Source organism: Schistocerca americana, chromosome 2, assembly GCF_021461395.2.
Source record: "Schistocerca americana isolate TAMUIC-IGC-003095 chromosome 2, iqSchAmer2.1, whole genome shotgun sequence".
Taxonomy (NCBI): domain Eukaryota; kingdom Metazoa; phylum Arthropoda; class Insecta; order Orthoptera; family Acrididae; genus Schistocerca; species Schistocerca americana.
In genome coordinates this window covers 372,341,061-372,367,807 of record NC_060120.1, presented here as the reverse complement: position 1 = coordinate 372,367,807, position 26,747 = coordinate 372,341,061, and the positions used below count along the sequence as shown (strand labels likewise).

Below are 26,747 nucleotides of genomic sequence, written 5' to 3'. Positions count from 1 at the left end.
ACCTGATTGTCAGGAATGCGTGTAGCACTTTACACATCATCCATACCTACTTTAACTCCACGGAATGATGTGTTTTTTCAACCGAAATTGGCCGAAAAAAATGTGTTGCATTACTTATTGAACGCCCCTCGTATTTTTATTTATTTCACCCTGATTGATCCATTAAGTTTCAGAGGATTTCTGCTCACTGGATACTTGGTCGCCCGTAAGTCAGCTGGAGAGCAGAGTGTAGAGTGAGGCGCGCCGTGTGCGTGTTGCAGAGCCGTGCGAGCGCCAGCAGTGCCCGTGGGGCGCGGAGTGCGTGACGGTGGGCGGGCGCGCCGCCTGCCGCTGCCCCGAGCTGTGCCCGCGCGCCCACGAGGCCGGCCCCGTCTGCGGCACCGACGGCCGCACCTACCCCACCGAGTGCGACCTGCGCGCCGCCGCCTGCAGCCTGCGCGACGGCACCCGCCTCAGCCACCACGGGCCGTGCGGTCAGTCTGCACGCTCTCTCTGCACGCTCCTCATCCACTAATCACACTGCACCCTCTCGTAGACACCGCAGCCACTTTCGCGATACGTTCCACAGTCACCTACCGAAAATGACTTACTGATTGGAGTGTTCTGTGCACCACGACCAGATAATGGATATAATTGGAAGGAGAAACAGCATTGGTCGTATTCTTTTGTTTTATTAACCGCAAAATCAATTTTCGGTCGCTTAGTGACCATCCTCAGTGCTAGAAGTTAAAAATTCCACATAACGATCGGAGAGTATAAAACAGAAAATCACAAATACACCTGCGTATGAACATAACAGTTGGTAGGAACATACCCGTGGTATACAATTAAAATTGGTAGGCACTGGTATCAACAAGCTTAGAGCGATCACATAAACTGAGGCCGCTGTTTACATGCACATGTTCAGCAGACCTCGATGTGACAGGGCTTGGAACGCCCTCTATGTGACATGTGTCACGTGAAGACTTAATATTACTGGTTTTGCAAGATACTAACACAAAATGTACAAGAGTTATTTTGTGTTAATATCTTGCAAAACCAGTAATATTAAGTCTTCACGTGACACATTTCATATAGAGGGCATTCCAAGTCCTGTCACATCAAGGTCTGCTGAACATGTGCATGTAAACAGCGGCCTCAGTTTATGTGATCGCTCTAAGCTTGTTGATACCAGTGCCTACCAATTTTAACTGTATACCACAGGTATGTTCCTACCAACTGTTCATACGCAGGTGTATTTGTGATTTTCTGTTTTATACTCTCCGATCGTTATGAGGAATTTTTAACTTCTAGCACTGAGGATGGTCACAAAGCGACCGAAAATCGATTTTGCGGTTAATAAAACAAAAGAATACGACCAATGCTGTTTCTCCTTCCAATTATATCCGAAAATGACTTACGTATACCACTTCTCCTTATTTTGTGTTAATATCTTGCAAAACCAGTAATATTAAGTCTTCACGTGACACATGTCACACAGAGGGCGTTCCAAGCCCTGTCACATCGAGGTCTGCTGAACAGGTGCATGTAAACAGCGGCCTCAGTTTATGTGATCGCTCTAAGCTTGTTGATACCAGTGCCTACCAATTTTAATTGTATACCACAGGTATGTTCCTACCAACTGTTATGTTCATATGCAGGTGTATTTGTGATTTTCTGTTTTATACTCTTCGATCGTTATGTGAAATTTTTAACTTCTAGCACTGAGGATGGTCACTAAGCGACCGAAAATCGATTTTGCGGTTAATAAAACAAAATAACACGACCAATGCTGTTTCTCCTTCCAATTACATCCGAAAATGACTTACGTATACCACTTCTCCTGCTACGCCATTTTTTTTCTTTATTGAGTTTCGATTCCCCCCCCCGAAAGGGGCGGGCTGGCAGCAGCTTAGTATGCCGCTCTTCAGCCTACAGAATTTGTTTTAAAAAGATGAAGATAATAATAATAAAAACAGGCGATAAAATCGGAGACTTAAATGGGAACGTGGCGGAAAAATCGTGGAAACTTAAAATATAGAACATAGGGATGTTGATGCTAATAAAATATATATGAATCAGACAGGTAAAATAATAGACAGACAATTAAATAAACACGGCGACAGTCTGGTTTCTGTTCGCAAGAGACATAAAATTCACACCTGGCGACAGCATCACTTCTGTTCACAACACTTTGGAAAGACAAACAACACCGAACATTCACTTGAACACTGCACTAAAAAGTTGGAAAATATGACATACTACAGCCGAGGGCACATGGGGGGACCAGGACAGATGATGGGAAAATATAAAGGGTGGAAGGAGAGGAAAAACGAAAGGGGGAGGGGGGGAAGGAGCTGATGGAGGTTGAGGACTCATAAGAGGGGGGTGGGTTGCTGGGCAGGCGCGACAGGGAGTGGGGAAGGCAGAGGAGGGGAGTACAAAAGGACTCAGGGGGGGATAAGGGAGGTAGGGAGAAGTTAGGCGGGGAAAAAACAGGGTGGAAGGGGGGGGGGCAGAGGGAGCCCAGGGAAAGTACAGAGGAAAGGACGGGGGTGAGGATCAGAGTTGATAGGAGGGATAAATGGAGGGAGAGAGGGCATCATCTGGGAAGGGGAGTTGATGGAAGCCACCTTGGGAAAGGAGATGAAGGGTGTAGAGATGGAGGGTAGGGGGGACACAACAGTGAAGGTGTGGCAGGGAGCGGGGATGGGAGAGGAGAGGAGCAACCAGGGGGTGAGGGGGATCAAGGCAGCAGGAGGTGTAGAGGATGCGGATATGTTCGAGGAATAGGAGCAGATGGGGGAAAGGAATGATGTCTCATAGACGATCCACGTGGGGGATGGGAGGCGTATACAGAAGGTGAGGCGGAGTGCATGATGCTCGAGGAATTTGAGGGGGGGGGGGGTTTCCAGGCGGGACTGGCATAACAGAGGATGGGGCGGATTAAGGATTTGTAGGTGTGGAGGATGGTAGAGGGGTGCAACCCCATGTCCGGCCAGAGAGGAGTCTGAGGAGTCGGAGGCGGTTGTGGGCTTTGGATTGGATGGAGCAGAGACGAGGGATCCAGGTGAGGTGACGGTCAAAGGTGAGGCCAAGGTAGGTGAGGGTGGGGGAGAGGCGGTCACGACGGGCACAGACGGTAAGGGAGAAATCCAGGAGCCGGAAGGAGCCATTGGTATGACCTACGATGATTGCCTGGGTCTTGGAAGGATTGATTTTCAGGAGCCACTGGTTACACCATGCGGCAAAAAGGTCAAGGTGATTGTGGACTGCCACGCCATATGTTCGACTATCTTAAAAGTGTACGACGTTCTATCTGCTTACACAAGAGGACAATTTGCACAAGCTTGGACTTTGCCTGATCCGGTTAAATAAGGCCTGGGCAACCTTAAGCCGCCGGCATGCGGGCCTTGCTTTCGAACGCTATTGTTGAACTTGCCGTGTTCGCCGAGTTCAACGCTCAGAAATTATGCAAACAGTACGTGGGTTTCAACACCGTATATGAAATGCAGCGCGCTCCAGCGGCAGTTGTCGGCCGTAACTGGCTCGCAAACCACACTGTTTACGAAATGGACTGGCTTACAATTCCTACATTATCCCTATTAAATTGCACATTTCCAGCATTGTCCATATGCTAGTCGTTCTGTCTGTAGTATGCATAAATAAAAACTTCAGTAGCCAATAACATGTTACGTGGCAAAAGAGAAAGTAACAAGTTCTGCTAATAAGGACATCCACTTATAAAAGTTCCATTACAAATACAATGTTACAAATTTATAACAGTTCGCCACACAAGATAAAAGCTATTTCATCGGTCTCGCTCTTTAGGGAGACCCCAAGCGCGTTCTTATTTGATCACTGTTCCTATTCATTAGTTGAAGCTTTAGTACATGTGAAATACATTACCGTAAGTAGTGCAAACTGTCTTGCAATTAACGCCAATCGAACAATCTCACTCCTCAGACAGAGCGTACTTATATTTACGTAAAATCGAATATTATAGAATATGCTTCTATTAAACTAATAAGAAAGTATTAGTACCTATTAGAAAACGGAAAGGCGACTAAAAAAACATTTGGATCCAGTGAAACGCAAACCAACAGCGTATCATCCATTACCTTACAACCCTGCGTCTCTACTTATTACGCTACAATTATCGCGAATGACTTACGACCATATACTGCATATCAGCATTAATTGTAAATATCTTACTAACTGACGTATAATTATAAAAAAAATTTATCAAGAACATTGCGTTTTTGATGAATCCTCAATCTTATGTTGCGTTGAATCGACATACGTTCATGATACGCACTTACTATAATTCTTTAACCACCAATACGACGTTTCCAATCATTTTATTACAACAAATAGTACAACTAACAACGGGTTTTCGAGATACCTTAGTTCGCACGTCCTTACGGATGACATGTATATACAGGGTGGTCCATTGATCGTGACCGGGCCAAACACCTCACGAAATAAGCGTCAAAAGAAAAAACTACAAAGAACGAAAGTTGTCTAGCTTGAAGGGGGAAACGAGATGGCGCTATGGTTGGTCCGCTAGATGGCGCTGCCATAGGTCAAACGGATTTCAACTGCGTTGTTTAAAACAGGAACCCCCGTTTTTTATTACATATTCGTGTAGTATGTAAAGAAATATGGATGTCTTAGTTGGACCACGTTTTCGCTTTGTGATAGATGGCGCTGTAATAGTCACAAACATACGGCTCACAATTTTAGACGAGACGTTGGTAACAGGTAGGTTTTTTAAATTAAAATACAGAACGTAGGTACGTTTGAACATTTTATTTCGGTTGGTCCAATGTGATACATGTAGCCTACCTTTGTGAACTTATCATTTGTGAGAACGCATGCTGTTACCTGTAAATACCACATTAATGCAATAAATACTCAAAATTATCTCCGTCAGCCTCAATGCATTTGGCAATACGTGTAACGACATTCCTCTCAACAGCGAGTAGTTCGCCTTCCGTAATGTTCGCACATGCATTGACAATGCGTTGACGCATGTTGTCAGGAGTTGTCGGTGGATCACGATAGCAAATATCCTTCAACTTTCCCACAGAAAGAAATCCAGTATGACAGATCCGGTGAACGTGCGGGCCATGATGGTGCTTCGACGACCAATCCACCTGTCATGAAATATGCTTTTCAATACCGCTTCAACCGCACGCGAGCTATGTGCCGGACATCCATCATGTTGGAAGTACATCGCCATTCTGTCATGCAGTGAAACATCCTGTAGTAACATTGGTAGAACATTACGTAGGAAATCAGCATACTTTGCACAATTTAGATTGCCATCGAGAAAATTGGGGCCAATTATCCTTCCTCGTATAATGCCGCACCACACATTAACCCTCCAAGGTCGCTGATGTTCCACTTGTCGCAGCCATCGTGGATTTTCCGTTGCCCAATAGTGCATATATGCCGGTTCACGTTACCGCTGTTGGTGAATGACGCTTCGTCGCTAAATAGAACGCGTGCAAAAAATCTGTCATCGTTCCGCAATTTTTCTTTGCCCTGTGGCTGAACTGTACACGACGTTCAAAGTCGTCGTCATGCAATTTCTGGTGCATGGAAATATGGTACGGGTGCAATCGATGTTGATGTAGCATTCTCAACACCGACGTTTTTGAGATTCCCGATTCTCGCGCAGTTTGTCTGCTACTGGTGTGCGGATTAGCAGCGACAGCAGCTAAAACACCTACTTAGGCATCATCATTTGTTGCAGGTCGTGCTTGGCGTTTCACAATTGGCTGAACACTTCCTGTTTCCTTAAATAACGTAACTATCCGGCGAACGGTCCGGACACTTGGATGATGTAGTCCAGGATACCAAGCAGCAAACATAGCACACGCCCGTTGGGCATTTTATCACAAGAGCCATACATCAACACGATATCGACCTTTTCCGCAATTGGTAAACGGTCCATTTTAACACTGGTAATGTATCACGAAGCAAATACCGTCCGCACTGGCGGAATGTTACGTGATACCACGTACTTATACGTTTGTGACTATTACAGCGCCATCTATCACAAAGCGAAAAAAGTGGTCCAACTAAAACATTCATATTTCTTTACGTACTTCACGAATGTGTAATAAAAAATGGTGCTTCCTATTTTAAAAAATGCAGTTGATATCCGTTTGACCTACGGCAGCGCCATCTAGCGAGCCAACCATAGCGCCATCTGGTTTCCCCCTTCCAGCTAGACGAGTTTCGTTCTTTGTAGTTTTTTCGTTTGATGCTTATTTCGTGAGATATTTGGCCTGGTCACTAACAATGGACCACCCTGTGTATAAAATCTATCAAGTATGGGCTTCAACTGAAAGCCAACAAAGCCGATTCCGTCACAAAGGAGAGATGCCGTCATGTGATGTAGCTGGCGTTCTTCCATTTCATTGATCAACGTTCAGACGCACTTTCGCCGTACCTGAAATGCTAGATATTGTTCTTCATCTCCTGAAAGACTCATCAACGTGTGTATTCCACGCTATGACGACAGAAACTCGCCACGCTCAACAATGACATTTGGATGCCTTTAGAGAGCGTTCAATAAGTCAAAGAGTTTCTTTGATACTTACAGGTTTATTCCTTTAAGAAAAACGAGGGCTTGCTTAAAAGTAATGCCTCCGATTTTTTAATTCTGTTTTCAACATCGGTTGAGATATCACATGTTATGTATTTATTCGGCCTACTTTCCCAATTCAATGATGCAAGTTGCAACCCTCTGCCGCCAGAGGGACGCGAACTCTAGCGTGTAACATGGCGCTGTGTAACGTAACTAAACCGGTGCGTGAGAAACTCTAAAAAAACTGAAAACACTAATTCGTCCACACATAGAGCACCCCCTCCTTCAGCAATACAATGGCAGACCACACACGAATTCTGCGACATCTGCAGTAATCCGACGCCTTGGGTTCGCCATCATTCGTCATCCTCTGTACAGTCCGAACTTGATCCCATCCGATTTTCATCGGGTCCAAAATTTAATGAACACCTTCCAGGACTTCACTTTGATAGTGATGAAGCCTTGCAAACAGTGATGAGGTTGTGGCTCCGTCAACAAAGTCAAACGTTTTACAGCGACAGTATCAACAAACTGGTCTCTCGATGTGGGAAATGTGTTCGTCGCCAGGGTGACTAAGTTGAGAAATAAACATGTTGACATGAAGAACAAAGATGTAGATTCTTAATAAAGCTTTTTTTATTTAGAAATCGTCAAGAGTTTTCATATAAAAAATTCGGAGGCATTAATTTTCAGCGTGCCTCGTACAATTAGGTACTCGACATGGAACCAAAGTTATCGCTACTTTACTCAAAAGCAGTATCGTAAGAAAATTATAGTTCTCATAAAAGAATCGAATGATAAGTATCGATACCTTGAGCAATCTCTGACAAAAAGAGTAGAGTAGATAGTACAAAACTATTGAGGTTTTCGTGGTCACTTGCTACCGTATTGCCTATTGGCTTCTGTCTCACATTCTTCGGCCGACGATTGTTTGACGATTTTTCTGACGTTTCTTCAGAGTGAATGGCGGTCATTGCTTCACCCTGAATTGCCGGTGGCGGACTTTCTGTCTCTAGCAATGGCAGGTGAAGCTTCGACAGTGCCAGTCACTCAAGTTGGCTAAACGTTAAAAAAAATAATCGTCGAACAAGTGTCTGACGAAGAACCCGAGACAGAAACCAACAGTCAGTATGTCATTAGAGTAGATAATTTCTGTCGCCTCCAATCGCTTCACCTCCGTTTTCAAAAACTGTAATATAGAGATGATTTTCAGAATAGTTAACAAATGTTGAAACAAGCAACATTTCTGTTTTCAGTACGGATAACAATATAAAAAACTGGAACATTAAATCTGAAATTATAGAATAGATTATCAGGAAAACATGTGAATGGTACCCAAAAGCAAATAAATTAAGTCATACATAAACTGCCAACTCTTTCTCCGTACAGTCGCTCTAAATCTCTGTTTTATTCACTTGTTTCACTAATAATCGGTTACATGACTATGAGAACGTGCTGTCTTCCTTTGAAAATAAACTCTTCGCTGACGTCACAGCGGTTGTAGGGTACTAGTTGGTTAGTCTATACCACTGTAGTCGCTTGAGGCTGCTGAAATCCCGCATAGCGTTAGTACGGGTCTCGTTAACCCACTGATTCAATGTGTGAGTAACAGCTGTGAGATGCAGACCAATACAAGCAGCAGTGTTGTAGAGAGACAAACCTCTGACTCGATAGGCCACCATACTATTACTGTCAAATTCTGACATGTGCTGGGACTTCTCTGCTTCTCACGTGAGGGATTACACAGTTTTTTTTACAAACAAAAACATTCAAATGCTATTTTTCAGCGACTAATTCGCTGCGCAATTCTGAAAAGCTTGTGAGGTGAGGGCGTTGCAGGGTAGGTTGTGCTGAGAAGTAATCGATGAGAAAAAAATTCGACACGTTGCACCGTTTACGATTTAACTAACACTGAATTAGCCAATCAGGTCGTTGTGCGCGCAAATACAAGCAGCTTACCAAAGGCGGTGTTGCCAAACGTGTTTTGGTTTGGTTAGCTGAAACTGAAATAAAAAGAGAAAGTATCAGTCTCTTCTTTAGTCTGAGGGAACCAAATGAAGAACACGTTTGGCAACATCGTTTCTGGCAGGCTGCATGAATTTTCGCATGCAAAGATGTGACTGGCTCACTTCATTGCAAATTAAAGTGGAAACGGTGCAACGTATCGTACTTTTTAACAGTTATTTCTCAGCACAACCAATCCTTTAACACCCTTACAAGCTTTTCAGACTATTTGTTACCACCTTGTATAATCAAAATTTTGGTGTTCCTCATACCTCCGTTGTGGTAGTCACTTGCAAATCGAAATGCAAATATGGCGATTGTTGCACGCCGAATTCATGGTACGGTAATTTTAATCATCAACACAGTGTACATTAGTCTTTCCACCAGACGTAGAGTTGCAAGGGTTTCACCTGTGGTTACATGGTACGCGTGTCCTGCAGACAAAGTTCTGCTGCGGTACAGATAACAGGTGCATCGCGGCGTGGCAAAGAAATGGCGCGGCTATTGGAAATATACCACAAAGCCATGTAAGACACTACGATTCTTGGAGGTAAAAAGTTTGAATTTATACATATTCACCTTAACGTTCTGGCAGTATAGGCCCACGGACCAAATGCTATGACGCTTCCGGGTGTAATGAAATGGTGCCCAGTATTCGACCAAAACTACACAGTTTTTGGTGTCTTGACCCGCCACATAGTTCAGATCTTGCCCCATGTGATTTCTACCTTGTCTCCAAGCTGAAGTAACATCTGGGGGGGGGGGGGGGTGGAGGAATAAGAGATTTTCCAGTGATGGGTACGCTCAAACAGCGACATCGGTTCTCAAAAAGCTCCGACACTAATGAACGGATTTCTATGATCGAGAGGTTGAATCATTTGTATACCGTTCCGATCGTTCTTTACAGCGGCTCCATGACGAAGTTGAAAAATAGTCTCACGTATCTGTGTCTCTTTGAAGTGTAATGGAGCATTCATTAACGTTACTTGTCCTACCATAATAAAGCGTAAATTTGTTTTTGAAGTACCGTCGTAAATGTAAGTGGCAGAGATTGCGGTATCAGGTACGAACTTTGATGACATGACGGCGATGCTACAAAAATTTATACCAAATATGAACAATTAGGTATCTTTTAAAGTTAAGTTCCATGTAATCCAACACACTTCCTTCCACTGCTCAAGACATTTCGACGATTAATTTTCCGTGAGTCTACGAAGGACATCCGCCATTTATATCTTCCGGTAGATAGCAAGGATATGCCTGAAGTATGCAGCTCGTTTACCGACACTGATTTGATCGATTTTCACCAATTTTATAGCAGGCTACATATAGAGTTGAAGGTGGAACAGCAGTCGTGCATTGATCAAACTCGACAAATAGTTCTTTTGTAGCGCAAGGGGTTTCATTTCTTTCGTCCAGAAGCAGAAAACCGCATCATATTGAGCCGGTTTTCTACCCAAGACTCTTTGCTACTAAACTCGGGAAAGATCACTTTGGATGGCCAGACAGTTATTTTAACTATGCTTTTCCCAAATACGCAATCGATGTAGATCTAGCTCGAGAACTATTGGCTAGCCTTCCGTTCCACTACTACAAAAACTGTTCAGTCCATCGACGATGTGGTCTTCCATAACCCTCCTTTCTTTGGGTTGATGTTGGAGCGCCTAACATGTCATCCAGCAGCATGCTGGTATCATCTAAAGTGGTTCCACTTCATACCTCTACTTGTCGGCAAGACCCAATTCTTTCTTAATGTGACGTAATGAAATGTCGTGGAATGCGTTTGACGTTCAGCTATAAACAATTTATACAGTAATGCGATAACCTAATTATCCGTGTTGCGAGAAACTTGGCGAAAGGGTCATCTATTGTAGGGGCAACTATGAAAACACACCAGCGGAAAAAATACCAACACCAAGAACGAGTTGTGCGACATAAACGAAAGTTGGTAGGCGTGTTCCTACATCCGAAAGATTATGCCTATTCCAAGTTTCCAAGTTCGCCCAATGGCAAACGTGTTGCGCTAGTAGCGTCACTGTGAGGATGTAAAGCAGGTTTGCTTTAAATAAACGCTGTAACGTTCGTGAGCGTTGGTTACTTTTGACAATGGATGTGTTAAGTTGACGTCAGTCAAGAATCCCTTTAAGGCGACAATGACGCCTTTATCAACACCGTACTGAGTTTGAATAAGGTCGTGTAATAGGGCTACGATAAGCTGGATGTTCCTTCTGTAATACTACAGAAAGATGTGGCAGGAATGTAGACGCTCTCGTACATGATTGCCATCAGTGGTGGTCACGATAATGTACGGTCACAAGAAGACTGGGCTCCGGACGGCCACTTGGTACAACCGGGAGGGAAGACCATCGTATTCGGTGTGTGGCTCTGGCGCATCGTACTGTATCTGCAGCAATAATTTCAACAGCAATTGGTACCACAGTGACACAGCGAAGCGTTACCAAAAAAAAAAAAAAAAAAAAAAATGGTTCAAAAGGCTCTGAGCACTATGCGACTTAACTTCTGAGGTCATCAGTCGCCTAGAACTTAGAACTACTTAAACCTAACTAACCTAAGGACATCACACACATCCATGCCCGAGGCAGGATTCGAACCTGCGACCGTAGCGGCCACTCCGGCCGGCCTCCAGCCCGCAACCTGACATGCGACAGCTGTACATCACAAAGCATGCGGATTTGCATGCTTGCGTTCACCGTTATGGCGGTTACACCGGTTATTAATGTACCAGCACTTCACATTTGCAGTGACTTATCTCGCTCTTACATTAACCAGTGACCTTCATGTTCACTCATTCACTGGTCACACCGGACTTGAGAGTCCATTACCGCAGCAACGTATGTTCGCCATCTGTCCCTGTCTTGGGCTATTTCCTTCCATTCACCTTCAATACCTAGGCTCCTCAAATCAGCCTTCACATTGTCCTCCCTTCTACGCCTCGGTCTCCCCACAGGATGTTTTCCGTCTAAGAGTCCTACCAGTACTCTGTGCGCTGCCCTGCCCTCATCCTTTCGAGCTACGTGCCCCGCCCATCGCAGCCTACGTGATTTAATAATACTGATTATGTAAGGGCTTGAATAGAGTTCGTGAACCTCTTCGTTATGCAGTATTCGCCACTCTCTGCTAATGTCATCCCATTTTGCTCCGAAAATTTTCCTCAAAATTTTGTTTTCAAATACTCGAAACGGCTTTTCATTTTGCTCAGTGAGAGACCAAGTCTCACACCCATACAGCATAACTGGTGGAATAATAGTTTTGTATATTCTAATCTTTAAATTCCTAGACACTATCCGTGATGAAAGTAATCTATTCAGTGAGAAGTAGCACGCATTTCCCGCCCGTAATCTCTTCTTCAGTTCGGATTCAATATCATTTCTCGAAGTGATGTCCACGCCTAGATACTTAAATGTTTTCACTTTTTCAAACTGCATGTCTCCAACTCTTAACATTTCCTGATCTACTGCTGTTGGCATTCTAGTAGTAACCAGGTATTTAGTTTTGTCTTCACTTATTCTTAGACCTACATCTTCACTAGCCTTGATTAACGCATTCGCATTTGCTGTTACAGATTCTTTCCTATCGCTAATGATGTTTAGATCATCTGCATACCCTAATATTTCCATTTAACTCCACACCCTCTGAATTATCTGCTGCCATTCGTACAATATATTCTAGGGCTAAATTAAAAAGTAGCGGAGACAGGTCATCTCTCTGCTTAAGTCCGTTCTTTATTACAAATTCTTCTAACTCCAATTTCCCCACGCATACTCTACCTTTTGTGTTTCTAAAACTCGCTTCTATAAGTCTAACATACTTCTTTGGTATTCCAAGTTCCAAAATAATTCTGTATAATTTTGATTGCAATAATGAATCATTTGCTTTTGTAAAATCTATGAAAAGATTATGAACTGGTTTATTGTATTCCCATTTCTTTTCCAATATTTGACGAAGGGTGAATATTTGGTCTACAGTTTATCTGTTCCTCCGAAAGCCAGCTTGATAATCCCCCACAATTTCATCTGCATATGGTGTAAGCCTGCTTAGCAGAATATTCAAGAAAATTTTGGAACATGCTGGTAATAACGATATCCCTCTATAATTACTACAATCAATTTTGTCGCCCTTCTTAAAAATTGGGATCAGAATCGACTCCTGCCACTCTTCAGGTATCATCTGTGAGTTCCATACTTTGGTTATCACTTTGTGAACTACTTCCACCAATTTCTGTCCCACATTTTTAACTAATTCTGCAGTTATGTCATCTGATCCTGGTGCTTTACGGTTTTTCAATTTGTTGATTGCATCTCTTACTTTCTTTAACGTCGCCTCAGGTATCTGGGATTCTGCTGTATGTATTTCGTACGCCTGCTCATTTCCTGCTTCCTGGTGTACATTTAATAGGTGCTCCAAATACGCCCTCCATTTACTTAATATAGCACTGGGGTCTGTCAGTATTCCCCCGGCATCCCCTCGAAGTGCATTTGTCCTAGCCTTGAACCCCTTCCTGTACCCATTTACGTCTAGGTAAAGTTTCCTTCATGTTACCTAGGCAGATTTATTCCCCAATATTCATTACTCTACATTAATTAATTTTTGGTATTGTCATTTTTTTCCATTACTGAGTGTTAGTAGTCAGCATGCACCACTGGACTGACCCGCCTGAGAAGCTAAGGGCCTATCCTCAGTGCCGTGACGACGCTCAGCGCAAGTAGAGCCCCCTGCAGGTAGCAGCGCGGCTTTTCACGTTTGAAGTTTTCGCGGGCCAGCCTCGAGGTCTCTGACACACGTGACACAGGGCAGGCACAGGCTGGGGATGAGCTTTGTGGTAGCGCAGTGGACTGCCGGCGCACTTCAAAGCGCTTTGTCGCGCCCGGCCCTGCACAGCGCGGACAGGCCAGTCGCCGCCGGCTGCTTCAGACCACAGTTTAGCTCTGTAATGTAAACACGTGTGATAGTGCGGGCCCACGAAGAAAAACACGTTGTTTCAGCTGTGCCCAACAGCCATTGTTTTTTGACGTCTCTCCGTTTGTTCATGTGCGGCACCTGTCAGTAACAGAACAGTGGTTACAAAGGAAGCATGAAACACAATCCAGCCCACACTAACAACCACTTTTTTCCCATCACATGTTATTTATTGTTTTCATAAAATGTCATCTCCGTTGGAGCATAAGAGTTCAGAAGGAAACTTCTCTGTTACAGAAATAAACGAATGCATTCCTACCATGCAAACGTTTGTCACTGCTACTTTACAGATCATCCAACCATCGTATGATCTCCACTAACGCTCATGTAACCTCTGGCAACCGGTTCGACCATAACTGAAGTTTAACATTACTGCACAAATACTGAACAGGTCACATACTAAAACGACTTCAACTACGCGTTTTCAGGATAAGCCACATCAGGTATATGTGAAACAGAGGCTACATAATCATGTCATAAGAGCAACAGCAGTGACATGGCGCGTAGCAGAAGTTAGGAGTAAAAGACATATACCAGGTATAAATCACGCGTGTCCTTTGGAAGTCAGATCTGGAAGCTGGAGATATTGAATAAGAGTCCCTAACTGTTCTTTCCACCAAGCTGTCGTCTTCTAAAGTTGTGTCCCTAGCGCAGAAGACAGCTCGTCGGTCGACGGAGGCTGCTATGCCGTCATCTGGAACCTGTGATTGTGCTTTTTATGGGATGCCACTTGCCCAGATTAGTCTCCGTATGTACAGAGGGCAAGATCTGTAGTACTGGCAATGATAATAGGCGACACTTCTCATTACTGTATCCTGTTTCATTACATTTAAATAATCACACTTTCTACACCGTCTTTCACAACACTCTACATCACTTACTTAATTGTACGTTAACTTTTCTATCCACTTCCGATATGGAATACAACATGACCGTTCCTCCTGGACGACCGAAACATGAAACTTCCTGTCAGATTAAAACTGTGTGCCGGACCGAGACTCGAACTCGGGACCTTTGCCTTTCGCGGGCAAGTGCTCTACCATTCTGGACCGAAACATAGTTACACGTCCATCCCTCTACAACGACCGAAACAGACTGACCAGCGCAGCCGAAGTACTTCGTCTCCCACGCGCACCATAGCGATCCGAAGGTGTCCAAAGCATTTCAGTTGTAATATCGTTATACTTATGTTTCTCAAAAGTAGTGAAATTTAATAAACAAAAACGATAGACTCGTAAGGTAACCACAAGAGATATACTGAAAACTGAGTTAAATACAATGAAAAATATATCAATAATTAATAAGAGAATTTAGGCGTTTAGGCGAATGTGCAAACCAGTCAGAAGCAAGTTCAGTACAAATGGCGGGCTCTCCCACGGGAATGGTACATACTGTACCATCTGTCGCTTGTACCTCACTCCACTTCACTTGTATCAAGCTGCGTCGAGGCGAGCTTCTAGCAAAATAATATATGGTGGCCACAGCCAGGAATATCACACAGGCACATCAAGTTGTACAGATTAAATGAACTTATATGTTACATTTGTAACTATCAGAGGCAGACTGACGGTTCCACAGTGATAACAGCAAAGCGAAACAAAATTCTACCGGTAGGCGCCGGTAGTGTACACATAGTGGCTTTCCACAGCCTCAAGTGACAAACGAATCCTTATGTATTATAATTTTTAAAACACGTCAAGTCATATAACCAGAAAAATACAACAACAGTATAAAATATATACGCGCCAGTTTAAAAGCGCCAATACAGGAGACATAAAGATGTTGAGGTTATTTTACAAGAGCAAACTAAATCATATTTTTTTAAAAACACTGTAGAGGCATTTACTATGTTGGCGTTCCACTATGACGGAAGTTATGACTAATGATCCAGACTGCAACACAAGAAAATAAATATAAAATTACTGTTGGCTTATGAGCACCAATGTAGCAGACATGAAACCGGAGATGATTTTATTTTATATAAGTAAAATGATTTTTAAGTGTACAGATACGTATAGAATAATCATTTACATATGGCATTATAAAAAAGTGGGGCATGAACACTTAAAAAGTACATTTTAATGATTACATCTCTTCTGGTGCCCTAATACATGTACCGTATAGAGGTTAGCGAACGTAATATATAAAAATATCTAAAATGAAGTTGTACACCAGACACCCGAAAGAACATGAAATCATGGAATATGCAGAGTCATTCAAATTTAAAATACATTTGAACAAGAAGAAAACATAGGTAGCTGGATAGGGGCTGTGATGTACTAAAAGTTACGTAGTCATCAAGTCGTTAACAATATCAAAAAACCGTTGACAATTAGATTGCAACTGTTCATTCAGTATTGTAAGCGTGTTACATGATCCATGCATATACATATCAGTCTCTTCCAGAACACCCAGTTCCCGCCCTTTAGATCATATATGGAGGATATTTATTTCTCTGTCAATCTCAAGCATGGATTGCCGTTCTTTTTGTTGTGTAGCGCCACTAAGTGTACACTATCGCCGCCCAAAAGCAGAATTTTGTTTCGTGTTGCTGTTACCATTGTGGAACCGTCAGTCTGCGTCTGACACTTATGAATATAACATATAACTTCACTTCATGTGTACAGTGCTGTGTTTTCTTATTACGTGACTATTTATCCTCTGTTTCATAGATATCTGATGATGGGTTATATTAATGCATAATATTAAAGTCATTCAGTCACCAGTTGAAGAAGTTCTACCACGTGACCTGTTGAGCATTTGTGCAGTACTGTTCTGTTCCAACTAATAAGGTAGTCCCATGCTTCCTGTACGACTTCTTGCCCGCATTTCCACATAACTGAAGTGTCAGCGTTCCCACTTTTCCGATACTGATTTCAGGCTTCTTTTGAGGCGGGGGTGGGGAGGCAGCTCTATCGCATTCCGTTAGAAAACTGCTATCGCAGATTAAAGTTATAAATATTTTTGGCCTATTAACATAAAGGTTTTAAACTTACAAGCCGCAGCTTGCGTAAAATACCTGTCATTAAGTGGATAAAACCTACGTTTCAGCCACATTTGCTGTGGTCCTGCCCTAGATCTACTAATAGAGGAGCAGATTGCTGTGTTGGCAAAGACTCACTTATAATTATTAGTTATCTACTGGGCATAGGATTACTCACAATATTAAAAACTGTGTATCTCATTAGTTTCCTTGGATGGAAGGAGTAGGAAACTTAATGTGATTGTTTTCATGTCGTGGAAATGGTGATGGGTCTCACATTACCTGTTGCCCCACCCGATATGAGCGATGATTAGCAGTCATAGGTAAATAGCATGTTGATCACTGTAAACGCTATTTCCCTGATTCGGGATATTATGCGCACAACGACACTTTCTTCTCGGTAATATTGTCAGTATGATCTGCTGAATTTTGCCGGATAGTGTGGCAGAGCGGTTCTAGGCTCTTCAGTCTGGAAATCGCAAAAGCTCCCAGGAGCGTCTCGTGGAGTGGAGGAACGTCACTTTGTTAACGGGGACCTGTCCGTCGGTTAGGGACTTTTAAGGTTTTCTCCACTTGGGCCATTTAGAGAGGTGTCTACGGGTTATAATCGGTCTCTCTCTCTGTCTCTCTCTCTCTCTCTCTTTCTTTCTCTCTCCCGTATCTGCTTTACCTCTCACGTTTCTTTCTTTCTTTGTTCCCACCGCCCCTCTGTCTTTTATCCTTCTCTCTCTGTCTCACTCCCACCCTCCTCTCTGCCTCTTACAACTCACAGTTGCACTCCCAAACTTACACGTAAATAAGGTACAGTCTTTTCCTCATTGCTTTGTACCGCTTTTCTGTGTCTACATTTCGTTACATAAATAGAAGCAGCTTCGCAGATTTTCACAACGCATACAGTCGACAATAGTACACCACACGAACGGCGGGAAAGAGAGAGACTGTGTCCAATGAGATCTGAAGCAAACTTTGTAAGTTAAACATTTAACACGTTGACTGGCGAAAGCCGGCCGGGGTGGCCGAGCGGTTCTAGGCGCTACAGTCTGGAACCGCGCGGCCGCTACGGTCGCAGGTACGAATCCTGCGTCGAGCATAAATGTGTGTGATGTCCTCAGGTTAGTTAGGTTTAAGTAGTGCTAAGATCTAGGGGACTGATGACCTCAGATGTTAAGTCCCATAGTGCTCAGAGCCATTTGAACCATTTCCGCTGAATTTTGGTGACTGCCAACCAGGATAGGGCAAATCTATATATTTGTTTCCAACCATGTACTTATCGGACTTTATTTTCTCATTTGGATCAACCATGCCTAGCGTCAAAATTTTGGCATCTGGTTTTAAACACTCTTCATGTTTTTTGCCACGTGTGGAGTTTCCCATTGCTTCAGACTTCACACCACACACGATGGAAAAGTAGCTGGGATTCAAAAAATTCCGCGATTGACTCCTACAGTAATCGAATCCACAGCGATTCCATAAAATTATTGAGTCACTGGTTTTTTATCCAGTTCACACAATGGTTAATGGCTGATTGGCTTTTGGATTAAAACCAAGCATTACCCTCGCTTCCACTAATTACACGCTATGCCCTTCACCGCCTCCCAAACGGACTTCTCGCTGCAATTATTTATATCCTGCTGTTGTTCAAACGTGTGTGAAATGTTATGGGACGTAACTGCTAAGGTCATCAGTTCCTAAGCTTACACACTCATCATCATCAGTTATCTGCTATATTAGCAGGTCCTTTGCCTCTCCATTTTCTGCGATCCATTGCTTCTTTCTTAAGGCTGCTGTATGTTGTACCGTCCATCATGTCATCCAGTATCTGGAATCTCTTCCTTCCTCGCTTCCTTTTCCCTTCTACATAACCTTCTAAAACTGTTTTTATCAGTCCGTCATTCTTTCTTAATATATGCCCAATCCAATTTCTTTTTCTTCTCTTTATTACACACTACTTAACCTAAATTATCCTAAGGACAAACACACACACCCATGCCCGAGGGAGGACTCGAACCTCCGCCTGGACCATGCTGTTGTTGTTATATTCACTCCTAGGACTGGTTTGATGCAGCCACCGACGTTAGACTATACTGTACATGCCTCATTATCTCTACAATTTTAACCCTGCCACTTCCCTTCATTAGCGAACGAAAGATTCCTTGATGTCTCAAGGTGTGTCTGTCAACCGAACCCTTCTTTTAGTCAAATTTGGGGATAAAAATATGTTTACCCTAATTCGACTCAATATGTACTCATTAGTTATTCGATCTACCCATCTACTCCTCCGCAGTCTTCAGCAGCACCACATTTGGAAAGCTTCTGTTTTCTTATTATCTGTACTATTCTTCCTCAACGTTTCACTTTCGGACAAGACTACACTCCAAAAAATACTTTCAGAAACGATACGTTAACATTAAATCTCTGTTCTATGTTAGCTGATTTTCTTTTTTCCCCCAGAAATTCTTTCCTTGCTGTTGCCAGTTTCAATATAATATCCTTTCTACGTGGGCCATCATCAGCTATTTTGCTGCCAAAGATCGAAATACTTCTACTACTTTTAATGTCTCGTTTCCTAATCTAGTTCTATTTGCATCATTTGATTTAATTCGACAGCAATTCCATTACCCTTGATTTACTTTTTTATATTCATCCTGTAATCTTTTGCCATCCACTTCAAATTCTTTGTTGTTTCTAATATAATTACAATGTCATCGACAAACTTCCCTCTGAACTTTAACTCCCTTTCCAAAATTCTTATTAGTTTTCTGTGGTGCTTATGCAAACATACAGATTTAATTTTGGTCTCAAAAACTAGAAATGTTACACCTGAAGTTCTGGAAAATAACAGTCTACGTCAGCCCAGAAACTCCTGAAAGAAAACTCTAAAAATCACTGGGAATCTTCTCAAAGCCAACGCTATATAAGGTGAAATGCTTATCACAGCCAATTGACTCTAAATAATGAAAAGTGTTAAGTCATCCACACGAGTACTAAAAAGAATCCCTGTTCTGCGCTCATAGGTAGCACACCGCGCTTGGTTCACGCGGCGCTCGGGGACCACACCACAGTTACGACACCTGAAGATGGGCTTACAACAGTCCGAAACCGGTTGTGTGAAAATAAAGAAATTTACAACGTAAGCGGTATTTTCAACCTCTGTTAAAAAGAATCTGTCAAATTTTGATTACACAATAAATCACACAAATCTAAAGGCTGTAAATTCAACTAAATACTTAGGGATTACAGTTACGAATAACTTAAATTGTATTGATGAAATAGAAACAGTTGTGTGGAAAGTAAAACAGAAGGCTGCGATTTATTGGCAGAACACTTAGAAAATCCAACAGGTCTACTAAAGAGACTGCCTACACTACGCATGTCCGCCCTCTTGTGAAGTATTGCTGTGCAGTGTGGGATCCGAATCAGATAGGATTGTCGCAGGACAATATAAAAAGTACAAAGAAGGGCATCTCGTTTTATCGCGAGATAGGGGAGAGAGTGTCATGGATGTGATACACGGTTTGGGGTGGCAGTCTGTATCTACATATACGTCATTACTCTGCAATTTACAATTAAGTCCTTGACAGAGGGTTCACAGGACCATTTCAAGGTATTTCTCTACCGTTCCACTCTCGAACACGGCGCAGGAATAGCGAACACTTATATCTTTCCGTGCGAGGTCTGATTCTCTTATTTTATTATAATGATCTCTCCTCCCCAATACAGATGGGCGCCAACAAAATATTGTCACACTCTGAGAAGAAAGTTGGTGATTGAAATTTCATGAAAAAGTCTTGCCGCAGCGAAAAGTGCCTTTGTTTTCATGACTGACACCCCAATTCGTGTATCGTATCCGTGGAACTCTCTCCCTTATTCCGCGATAATACATAACGACTTGCTTATCTTTAAACTTTTTCGATGTGCTTCGTCAGTCCTATCGATGTGGGTTCCACCGCGCACAGCAATACTCCGGACGGAAGGCAGACAAGCGTAATGTAAACAGGGTCTGCATTTTGTATATATTCTGCCAGTAAATCACAGTCTTTGATTTGCTTTGTCCACAACAATATCTATGTGATAGTTTCAATTTAAGTTATTCGTCATTGTAATCCTTAGGTGTTTAGTTGAGTTTACAGGCTTTCAGTTTGTATAATTTATCGTGTAACCGAAATTTAGCGGGCTCCGTATAGTACTATTTGGGTGACTTCACACTTTTCGTTATGGAGAGTCATTACAACAATGGCGTTTTTCGTCGCGGACGGTCGCTCTCACTAAATTTCAATCACCAGCTTTCTCCTCGAAGTATGAAAATATTTTTTTTGGCTCCCACCTATATAGGGAGAACTGATGTTCATAATAAAATGAGATAAAGCAGAACTCGCACGGAAAGATGTAACTGTTTGTTTTTCCTGCGTGCTGGTCGTAAGTGGAACGGTAGAAAAGTAGCTTGAAAGTGGTTCGGTGAATCCTCTGCCAGGCACATAATTATGATCTCGCTCGGACGGAAATTCGCCGAACGCTTCCCTCGCTCTAGAGGTCAAATGTAACGTCTCAACTGCGATGGACTTCCGCAAAACAGTTTAAGTGCCTCAAAGCATTCCTCGAATCAAAATTTTAATCAGTTACGAGTAGCTCCTTAAATGCTCGGAAATGACCCGTTGAAGTTAGAGGGGGCTAAAGCAAAGTCTTTCAGTGTCTATTCGCAAACAAAACTAGCTGCTAGCGGCTCGCGGAAACGTTAACGAAAAAAAAGATACAACATTGTTTTGTGGCAGGAGAGGAAGTGGTGCAGCAGCGTTTTGTTGTAATAAATTGATAGCGATGGCATCCGAGAATATACGTACACGTAACCAATTCCACATTCGTTTCCGACGGGCATTATTTTTTTGTGCGAGGAATCGTGAAAAATAAACTGTCAGCCGATCCCTGAATATTCATTACCCATAACGGGCGGATTGGGGGGAAACAATTGTCTGCGGCCTCACTTGAGCTGACGGCGCGGTTTGTCGCAATTTATCGCCAGAGGTGGCCGCCAGCCACTGGCCGCTGGTGCTGCGCCCTGGTGGGCCTCTCGTAATGAAATGCTGCGGCACTTTATTAGCGGGCTCGCGGCTCCATTATCCCGCCGGCACAACGAGAGAGGACGCGCGAGCGCAATTGCATTCGGATTCTTTCTCTCTCTCTCTACTCTCTGTGTACTTCCGTGTGTTTGCAGAGCGCGATGTTTGCTTTATTGTCCAACAAATGTTTTTTGCTTGTTCCGAGTCGTAAACAAACTTTTTTTGAGAGCAATGAAATTCGGGAACTGCGTACTCTGCCTCCTCTCTCTCCGCGTTGGTCAGGTGCTTTGTGCACGCCTGTTTTAGCAGGGTATACATGGTGTTTCCTCACTACAATACTGCGGAACAAGATGTTTGCAATGGTGTTGGTACACGCGCCGTATTTGCCTATTGTCTGCAACTCGGCGTGTATAACGAAACCAAAGACGTAGAGTACATTTCGAGCGGTATATATTTTTAATAGCAGGCTGGTACCCACGTAGTTTGCTACATGCAGTGCTCTTGCATTGCCATGAAGACATTCCTTGTAAATAAATTCGTCTCTAGTAAGATACTTTGATCCGAAAGTACCTATCAGTAATGAATTTCTTTATTCTGTTCGTTGCCTAAGTTCAACCCTAAAACAAACAAACGACCGCTCAGCAGGACTCAGTGATTAGTCGTCGGACGCAGTGCAACAGCACAACGTTTTGTCACGCCACTTATGTAGCGATTACGCATTTCGTTCACATGCATGTCCAGATGTACAGACACCAATGATCATTGAAAACCGTCCGAAATCAGTTCGAAATAAATTCACGGATATCTTGGTACCATCTTTGTTATGCATAGATATACTACAAGTTGGTGAGACGTGAAAATTTGTTTACGTTGAATCCCGATCCAGCACAAATTTTCCTATGTCAGTAACAGTTCAAAAATGATTCAAATGGCTCTGAGGACTATGGGATTTAACATCTGTTCAAAAAAAATGGCTCTGAGCACTATGGGACTTAACATCTATGGTCATCAGTCCCCTAGAACTTAGAACTACTTAAACCTAACTAACCTAAGGACATCACACACATCCATGCCCGAGGCAGGATTCGAACCTGCGACCGTAGCGGTCGCGCGGCTCCGGACTGAGCGCCTAGAACCGCTAGACCACCGCGGCCGGCTTTAACATCTGTGGTCATCAGTCCCATAGAACTTAGAACTACTTAAACCTAACTAACCTAAGGACATCAAACACATCCATGCCCGAGGCAGAATTCGAACCTGCGGCCGTAGCGGTCGCGCGGTTCGAGACTGAAGCGCCTAGAACCGCTCGGCCACAAGGGCCGGCAATTACAGTTATTATACGGTATCTACACCTAATACATCTGATGACAAGATATTCGCAGCCCTCGAATTTATTTCTGACTATTTAGTTGTTGTTTTACCGTGAGTGTCACAGTGAGGTACACTAAAGCACTGAAATTCTTCACTGTTTTCGCCAGTCACCTTGTTAAATATTTAACTCACAAAATTTTGTTTCAGATCTCATTGGACACAGTCTCTCTCTCTCTTTCCCGCCATTCGTGTCGTGTACTATTGCCGACTGTAAGGGTTGTGAACATCTGTCAAATTGCTTCGATTTCTGTAGCGAAACGTACACACAGGAAAGAGGTAAAAAGCAGTGAGGAAAAGACTGTACCTTATTTACGTGGAAGTAAAAGCCCGTAGACACCTCTATAAATGCACCAAGTGGAGACAAGCTTAAACCGAGTCCACTTCACCTTCACCCGCCTCAACACCCTAGTTTAAGTCTCTTCCCTTCCCTCTCTTCCCCCCCCCCCCTCCTTCCCGTCATGGCGCGGCACGAGTCTCGCATCCTCTTCCAGAACATTCGCTCCTTCCGCTCCAACAAATACCTCCTCATGCACACCCTCTCCCACCACCAGGTCGACACCTTCCTCTTGAACGAAACCTTTCTCCAGCCCCACCATTCTATCCGCACCTCCCCCTATATCCTCCACCGCACTGACTCTCCTGGTCCTCGTGCGCAGGGTGGAGCCGCGATTGGCCACCTTAAGCATATCCCCGTCTGGCCACAACCTTTCCTCAATGACCCCACTGCACACCTTATCCTTAGTGTCTTCTTCCCCTCCCTCACCATTACCTGTGCTACCATCTATGTCCGCTCCACTGCTCCTCTTCCTTATGACTTCATCTCACACATTGACCACACCTTCTCCACCTATGTGATTGCTGCCGACCTCAACATCCATAGCCGCACTCCTGCTGCCCTTCGGCGGTGGCATCAGTTCCCCTCCACAATCCAAGGTGACCTTGCTCCCCTTCCCCAGCACACCCGACCCGAAAGTGACACCACCCCCGATGTTGTCATTGCCTCCGCCAACCTCCTTGGCCGTGTCGCTGTCGCCGTCCTTGACCCCACAGGTAGCGATCACCTCCCTGTCCTTCTCACCATAACGTCTGCTCACCGCCCCCCTCCGGCTCCGCACCCTGCACCCCCTCCCAAGGTGGTCCATGACTATAGCCGTGCCAACTGGGATGCCTACCGGGATTCCATCTCCACCCAGGTCGAAAGCCACCCTCTAACCTATCGCCATCCTGACGACATCCTCCACGCCTCGTCCTTCCTTCAGAAGGTAATTACTGACGCCGTGGAGGCCCATGTTCCTACTAAAACCATCCAACCACACCGTCCCACTCTCCCTCCTCGGGCTGTCCTCCTCCTCCGTGAATCCCGCCGCCTCTATCGCTCCTTCCTGCGCACTCGTGACAGGGATACACTCCAACGCCACTGGAAATTACAGCGACACGTACGGAACCTTATTACAGCAACGAAACGCTGCGACTGGCGCCAGACCTGCACGCATCTCAACGCCACCCTCCCTATCAACTCCTCCAAGTACTGGTCCGCCTTCCATCATCTTACTGGTTCCCTTTCCGCTCCCCACTACCCCCTTCTCCATAACGATCGCCCCCTTCCTGACAACAAGGCCAACCACTTCGCTTCCCACCTTTCCGAGGTCTTCTCCATCCCCGATGATCCCCACTTTGATTATTCTCTTTTCCCCACAGTCATGGAATGTGCCAATACCTCGGTCGCTCCACTTGCTCCTAGTCTCCAGTACTTGGGGCAGTTGCCCCCCTCCGACGTCAACACTCCCATCACAGCACAAGACATTAAACTTATTCTCCGGTCCAAACGCACCACGGCTCCTGGTCACGACTGTGTCACCTACCGTCACCTTCGCGAAAGCCCTTATTCCTTCCTGACTGTCCTCGCCCATCTCTATAATGTCGTCCTCTCTACTGGCTTCTACCCTGACCTGTGGAAGACCTCCTGCGTCCTCTTATTCCTCAAACCCAACAAACCCCCTTATGCCGCCTCTTCCTATCGTCCCATCTGCCTCACCTCTGTCTTCAATAAGGTCTTTGAATCCATCCTCTCCCACCGTATCCATTAGCACTTTGCTCAATACCACCTCCTCCCCCTTACCTAGTGTGGCTTCCGACCCTCCTTCTCTGCTGACGACCAACTCCTCAACCTTGTTCACCTTCTGTCCCTCCAGCTCAACTCCCGTCGCTCCGCCATTTTTGTTTCCCTTGACCTCCAAAATGCCTATGACCATGTATGGCATCCCGGTCTCCTCTTTAAACTCCAAACCTACGCCCTGCCTATCAATTTTGTCTGTCTGGTTGCTTCCTTCCTCTCGCACCGTCCTTCCTATGTCACCCTCCACAACACCAACTCCCGTATCTTTTATCCCACGGCTGGCGTCCCCCAGGGTTCTGTCCTCTCCCCTCTCCTTTATCTCTTGTATACAGCTGATATGCCCAAGCCACCCCCACCAGTCCACCTTCTCCAATATGCTGATGACACCGCCTTCCTGGCTCTCTATTCTACCCCTCAATGGTCTCAAAGTACCCACCAAACCCACCTTAACCAGTTCACCACTTGGTGTAACCAGTGGTTCCTCCGTCTCAACCCCTCCAAAACCCAGGCAATCATCATAGGCCGCACCACTCGCTCCTTTCGCCTCCATGATTTCTACCTCACCCATTATGGTTGTCCTATCCAACTCACCCCCACCCTGAAATACCTTGGCCTCACCCTTGACCGACACCTCACCTGGACCCCTCATCTCCTGACCATCCAGCAGAAAGCCCATTCCCGCCTCCGCCTGCTGAAACTCCTGTCTGGCTGGACATGGGGATTGCATCCTGCTACCATCCTCCACACCTACAAATCCCTCATCCATCCTATGTTATGCCAGCGTCGCCTGGATCTCCGTCCCCACCTGCTTTTACAAGGCCCTCCAAATCCTTGAACGCCATGCGCTCTGCCTTGCCTTCCGTATCCGCCTTCCTTCCCCCACACGGCTCCTTTATGAACTGATCCCCTTCCTCCACCTCCTCTTGTTCCTCCAACATCTCCGCATCCTTTACATTGTTTTCAGGCTTGATCCCCCCCACCCTCTGGTTTCCTCCTTCCTCTCCACCCCCCGCCCGTTGCCGCGCCTCTATCGCTGTATCCCTCCCTCTCTCCACCTCCACACCCTCCATCTCCTTCATCAGGGCAATTTCCAACACCTCCCCCTCCCGGATGACGAACTTCGCCATGACATCCACCCTTCCTTCCAACTATAACCTGGCCTTGTTCACCCCCCCCCCCCCTCCCCAGGGCCTCCTTTTCCTCTTTCCTCCTTCTCCCAGAGCGGATTTTCCTCCGTCCCCCCCTCCCCTGAGACCCTGCACCCCATACTTGCCTCTCTCCTTCCCACATCCCTCCCTACCTGGCCCTCTTCCGCGCGCCCCCCGCTCACCTCCCACATCTCTTCCCCTCCCTCCCTTCTTCAGGTCTCCCTCATCTCCTAGCGTCTGGCAGATCCTCTGTATTGATCATCATCAGTGTGCCACATCAGTGTTGTGTTTAGTGCTGTTTCTCCTGTGCGTCTAGAGGTGTGATTTTAATTGTGTACTGCCTTGAGGTTCGCCGTCAGTGTTACGTTATGTGCTATGCCATCCGTCGCTACCTTTATGCTCTTGTCGCACTGTGCCTTGTGTTCTTTTAACTGTCACAGTGTGTGGCTTTTTGTGTGTGCTACTTTTAAACAGTTTTTTATCTCCATTTTACAGTCACCTCGTTTTTTGTCTG

General features: G+C 44.6%; 1 long non-coding RNA gene across 1 annotated transcript in view; it reads left to right on the top strand.

Moving 5' to 3' along the window:
• The first annotated feature begins 261 nt into the window (after positions 1-261).
• Positions 262-26,747, top strand: part of LOC124596502 — an 80,055-nt gene continuing 53,569 nt past the window's right edge. The window contains exon 1 of the long non-coding RNA XR_006978314.1: positions 262-473. This is a non-coding gene — a long non-coding RNA (uncharacterized LOC124596502). The remainder of the gene's footprint in view (positions 474-26,747) is intronic.